Source organism: Lepisosteus platostomus, chromosome 16 (assembly GCF_059453375.1).
Source record: "Lepisosteus platostomus isolate fLepPlt1 chromosome 16, fLepPlt1.hap1, whole genome shotgun sequence".
In the NCBI taxonomy this organism is placed as follows: Eukaryota; Metazoa; Chordata; class Actinopteri; order Semionotiformes; family Lepisosteidae; genus Lepisosteus; species Lepisosteus platostomus.
Genome location: NC_142626.1, coordinates 3,412,979 through 3,418,858, shown reverse-complemented (window position 1 = coordinate 3,418,858; position 5,880 = coordinate 3,412,979). Strand labels below are relative to the sequence as shown.

General features: G+C 53.3%; 1 protein-coding gene across 1 annotated transcript in view; it reads right to left on the bottom strand.

The window, feature by feature from the left end:
- Positions 1-5,880, bottom strand: part of LOC148646713 (uncharacterized) — a 263,071-nt gene that overhangs the window by 233,645 nt on the left and 23,546 nt on the right. The gene's annotated exons all lie outside the window — the stretch shown is intronic.

The window sequence follows — 5,880 nt, the reverse complement described above, 5'->3', positions numbered from 1 at the left end:
CGCCCGCCCGCCCGCTCGCTCATTCGTTCGTTCGTTCGTCGCCCTTGACAACCGCCCCTGGCGCGGCTCTCGCGGTAAACAGCCCCTCCCCCTCGCCGGCGGCGGACGCGCGTACGCACGGGCGCGGGCGCGGGGGGGGGGGGCGCGCACGGCGAACCCTGCGCTGCGTGAGCACGCAGGAGGCGGGAGCTGACGTCGCAGGGTGTTCGGGAAAGATTTATTCCCTGTTTTTTTTTTAAAACATCAAATGCCCCCCCCCAGCGACAAGTGCAGGAAAAGTGCCGTCGAGACTCCGGAAGAGCAAAGATTGTATCAGCTGCGCTTCTCCTTCACCACGATAGATATTTATGGCGGGAAATGGCGAAAGGCTAGTGAGATCAGGTTCAGGCGCGAAATAAAAATCCTAAATATCACCAGGCAGCCTGGTACCGCAGTGAAAAAACTCGGGTGGCCCCTGGTTTATGTTCCAGCCGGTGCCTGTTCCTGATCTGCTTCCTGGTTTGGAGCAAAACGTTTCAGATACAGTCAAAATTCACAGCAACAGCACCACTCAAGAACTTCACACAACCTCTCCCTGACTTGCTCAATTAAACAGAATTCGCAAAGCACTTTGACCCATCTACCCCGTTCGGGCCTGATCACTCGATCCGATGATCTCGTCTGGCTGTTCCTCCGAGAGAAGCCAGGGTATCGGCTCCAACCACACGGCTGGACAGCTTGTTCCACGCTCCCGCCCCCCTTGGTGCAAAGAGGGGGGCACCTGTTCTTCGTTGTAGATGTGCTTCTCCTGCGATTTCCCCTTGTGCCTCCCGTCCCGGCTGGGGGAATCTCATCCCTCATCCGGCTGTGTCCCGAGAGAAGCCGGGCCCCTGCAGCGTGGCTGGGCAGCGTGTTGCACACCCCCACCACTCTTTGTGTAACGCAGTGCCTCCTGTTCTTGGTCTTCAAATGCGCTCCTGTGCTCGTGTCCTCTGGTTTGTGTTTCTTGCCAGTCAAGATCCAGGTCGATCAAGACCAGGGCTGTTAGGTGATGTTCTCCCTGGAGGGCGTGAGATCGAGAAACCCTGCACTTTGATTTGGAGATATTTGCACGGTTCAGTATTATTCCATCTCTCACTGTTATGCATTGCACTACTGTTGTGTGTTTAGAACGGTATTAATCTCTCTGTGCTGTGTATTTGTCACGGATATCTCTTAATTGTCCATGCTTCTAGCTGTGACGACAAAGTACTCAGCTATTTAGGATTAACGTGAAAGGCCTCCAAGCCCATGAGGGTACTGCAATACCTCCCAGCAGGAATGAATAATAATAAATTGCTTACACTTTCTGGACACTCCACTCAGAGCTCTTTACAGGTCATGGGGATCCCCTCCACCCCCAGCAGTGTGTACCCCCACCTGGATGAGGCGCCAGTCCGCTCCCCACATCCCAGCTCTCAGTGGGGAGGAGAGCAGAGTGATGGAGCCAGTTCAGAGAGGGGGGATTATTAGGAGGCCATGATGGGTGAAGGCCAGGGGGGAAATTTGGCCAGGACACTGGGGTAACACCCCTACTCTTCTCGAGAAACACCCTGGGATTTTTAATGACCACAGAGAGTCAGGACCTCGGTTTGACGTCTCATCCGAAGGACGGCGCCTGTTTACAGTCTAGTGTCCCCGTCACTATACTGGGGCATTAGGACCCACACAGACCGCAGGGTGAGCGCCCCCTACTGGTCCCACCAACACCTCTTCCAGCAGCAGCCTCAGCTTTCCCAGGAGTCTCCCCTCCAGGTACTGGCCAGGCTCACACTGCTGAGCTCCAGTGGGGCTGCCAGTTGTGAGCTGCAGGGTGATCCTCTGTGGTCATTAAAAATCCCAGGGCGTTTCTCGACAAGAGTAGGGGTGTTACCCCGGTGTCCTGGCCAAATTTCCCCCCTGGCCTTTACCCATCATGGCCTCCTAATAACCCCAATCTCTGAACTGAAACGCTGGGGTATCTAAATCTACTCTGAACAAACTGCAGTATGTCCAAAATTCAGCAGCCAGAATCCTGACCAGGTCTAGTGCAAGTGTTCACATTACTCCTGTCCTGGAGTCCTTGCACTGGCTTCCGGTCAAATTCCGTGTGGACTGTAAAATCCTCATGCTCACCTATAAGGCTCTACATGGCTTGGCACCTCAGTACCTGTCTGAGCTATTATCGCCCTGCTCCCCACCTCGCAACCTTCGTTCTTCGAATTCTGCCCTCCTTACTGCCCCCCCAAGCCCCGTCTACATTGTAGGGGCGACAGGGCCTTCTCCTGTTATGCCCCCAAGCTCTGGAACTCTCTGCCCAAGGATATCAGAGAGTCACCTTCTCTAAACTCCTTCAAATCCAGACTCCAGACCCTCTTCTTCAGAAGAGCCTTTACTGAACCGGTTCCATTCTTCACCCCTCTGCTCTTCTTAGTACCTCCATCCACGGTCTCCTCTGTGTGTTGTCATTGTGTTTTATCTGGTGTGTTCTTCTTATTTATTGTTGTCATCCTGTAAAGCGCTGTGAGAAGCCACCTTTAAAGGCGCTATATAAAATAAAGTTTATTGTTATTAATATAATAATAATAATAATAATTATTATTATTATTATTATTATTATTATAACTGGCTCCATCACTCTGCTCTCCTCCCCACTGAGAGCTGGGGTGTGGGGGGAGCGGACTGGCGCCTCATGCAGGTGGGGGTGCACACTGCTGGGGGTGGAGGGGATCCCCATGACCTGGAAAGAGCTCTGAGTGGAGGGTTCAGAAAGGCGCTATAGAAGTGCAATCAATTATTATTATTGTTGTTGTTGTTATTAAATCATCACAGAAGTAGCATGTTAGTGTAATGGAGTATAAGTAACCAGCTCTCCATTCAGCGCCAGCAGAGCCTCTGCTTTGGGTGGGAGAAAATGTTGTAATGGCGCTGCGCAGCCGAGAGGCGGCGCCACCGACCCCGCCGCCTCCCGGCTCGAGTTTCGCCCCCGCTTTTCACCTCCACATCAACCGACGGCGCTGGAAACGCCGGCGTTTCTCGGTTAAACTCTCTCTCTCTCTTTCTTTGGACGGGTTGTGAGTGAAACCGGAAGCCGCCATCGAAACTAACTCTCTCTCTCGATTATGTCAATTTCCCTCTCGGCTCTCGATTTCTCGTCTTCTCCCCCACCCGCCTCTCTCTTCTCTCGGAAAAGGTCCTTGCTGGGTCACCGGCTCGGAGAGGCGCAGAGGCGAGGCGGGACTGAGACGGAAGCAAAAAAAAACAAAACCCGTCCGGAACCAGAGATCAGCTTGGAGGTGGCAGTGGGGAAACGGGGAGCGACGCACCGCATTACCGGAAAACCTGTCGGTTTGTTTTCCGAGCCTTGTGAGCGGCAGCGTTTACTCAGAAGGAGAGGACGCCTACGGCATATTGTTTCCTAACCAAATAAACTTTATTTCATCATACACATCTTACCATGGGGCGGGGCGGAGGCCAGTTCGAATCCCGCGGCCCGGCAGAGGAATCCTACACCGTGGGGCCCCTGAGCAAGACCCTTCACCCCCCAGCTGCTCCAGGGGCGCCGTATAAATGCCCGACCCTGCGCTCTGACCCCCCAGCTTCTCTCTCCCTGTCTGTGTGTCTCATGGAGAGCAAGCTGGGGTCTGCGAAAAGACACATCCCTAATGCAAGAAACTGTATAGGGCTGATAAAGTGATCGGATCTCTCTCTTACTGTTGAGTCCAGACTGTAACAAAACCGTGCGATCTCTAGTGGATTGCGAAGGTTCTTAAAAAGGGTGATCGTCCTTGATCAGTCCGAGTAAGGGGTTGCTGGGGCTGGATTTGCGGTAGTGAGAGAGTCCCTCCATGCCCTACCCCTTGCTGTTGTCTGTCCCTTTCCCCCTGTCCCCGCTCGGAGACTGCGGTCGCCCAGTCTTCCGCAGGCGCTCAAAGGATCAGGGCTTTCTGCGGATGATTGCTGTGGCGGACAGGACCGGCAAAAACACAAAACGGAAAAGCAATGCAATACTGTGCGTTACCTGTCCATCCACTTTCTAACCAGTTCTCTCAATTCAGGGCAGCTGGGGAGCCGGAGACTATCCCAGCAAGCAATGGGGCACAGGGCGGGCTACGCCCTGGACAGGACGCTAGTCCGTCTCAGGTTGCACACACACACACACTCACACCAGGGCCAGGTTTCCCAGAAGCCAGTTAACCCACCAGCCTGTCTTTGGACTGTGGGAGGAAACTGGAGCACCTGGAAGAAACCTGCACAAACACAGGGAGAACATGCAAACTCCACCCAGACAGCACCCCAAGTCCGGAACTGAACCCAGGGCCCCCAGCGCTGTAAAGGCAGCATCGCTAAACTCTGTGCCTCAATGCTGCCTAATACTGCATTTAAAGGATGCGCTGATTCACTGTGGTTTAGTTATACTGGTTCAACTCTTCTCTCACTTATCGCCAACTACCTCTCTTGGGGAGGGGGGTTTAGTTCTGAAACTGGGTTCTCCAAGGCTTGATCCTCGGGCCCCTCTATTGGGCAGCAGGAGTATCGCCCTGCAGCTCCCTACTGGCAGCCCCACTGGAGACTCAGCAGGTGGGAGCCTGGCCAGTACCTGGAGGGGTGACTCCTGGAGAAGCTGAGGCTGCTGCTGGAAGAGGTGTTAGTGGGGGCCAGCAGGGGGCTCTCACCCTGCGGTCTGTGTGGGACCTGATGCCCCAGTATAGTGACGGGGATACTACACTGTAAAAAGGTGCCGTCCTTCAGATGAGACGTCAGACCGAGGTCCTGACTCTCTGTGGTCATTAAAAATCCCAGGGCGTTTCTCAAAAAGAATAGGGGTGTTACCCCGGTGTCCTGGCCAAATTTCCACCCTGGCCTTCACTCATCATGGCCTCCTAATAACCCCCCCTCTCTGAACTGGCTCCATCACTCTGCTCTCCTCCCCACTGAGAGCTGGAGTGTGGGGAGCGGACTGGTACCTCATCCAGGTGGGGGTGCACACTGCTGGGGGTGGAGGGGATCCCCATGACCTGGAAAGAGCTCTGAGCTCTGGAGGGTCCAGAAAGGCGCTATAGAAGTGTAAGCAATTATTATTCAGCATCTTCATGTTCCCACTTGGTCAGTAATTAAAATCACGGGTCTGAATTTTCCTTCCCTTTCCTGATGATATTCCGATCTATGTCCATACTAAACCTGACACTGAAGCAACTGCCTCTGCTCTCTCTAAACGCACATAAAAACCTGGATGACTCAGAATTTCCTTCTCTCAAACTGCGACAAGTCTGTTGTTGTGCTTTTCTGCACGTCCCCTTAAAGGGTTAAAGCTAATGCTGTAACGCTCAAATTTTAATCCAGATTGAAGAATTGAGGGCGGATGTTTGATCCTGGCTTGTCTTTCGACCCTCGTGTGCAGAATATCGCAAAACACATCCTCCTTCCATTGCAGAAATATCACAAGACTACATCCTGTGTTGATGCTAGCTGGTGCCGAAAATGCATTTTCCTTCTCTCCTGTCGACTACTGTAACACCCTACTGTAGCTGGGGTATCCACACTGGAAAAAAAAAAAACTACAGTCTCTGCAGAATTTCTTCAGCCAGTGTCCTGCCCAGGTCATTGTGCCAGTGATCACATCACCCCTGTGCTGGAGTCCCTGCACCGGCTTCCTGCCAGGTTTCGTGTCGACTTCAAAACCCTCCTGCTCACCTATGAGGCTCTGCGTGGCCGCGGCACCTCAGTACCTGGCTGAGTTACTGCCATCCTGTTTTACTTCCTACATCACTCCTGTGCTGGTGTCCCTGCACCGGCTTCCAGTCAGGTTTCATGTCGACTTCAAAACCCTCCTGCTCACCTATAAGGCTCCACATGGCCTCAGTACCTGTCTGAGCTGACCTG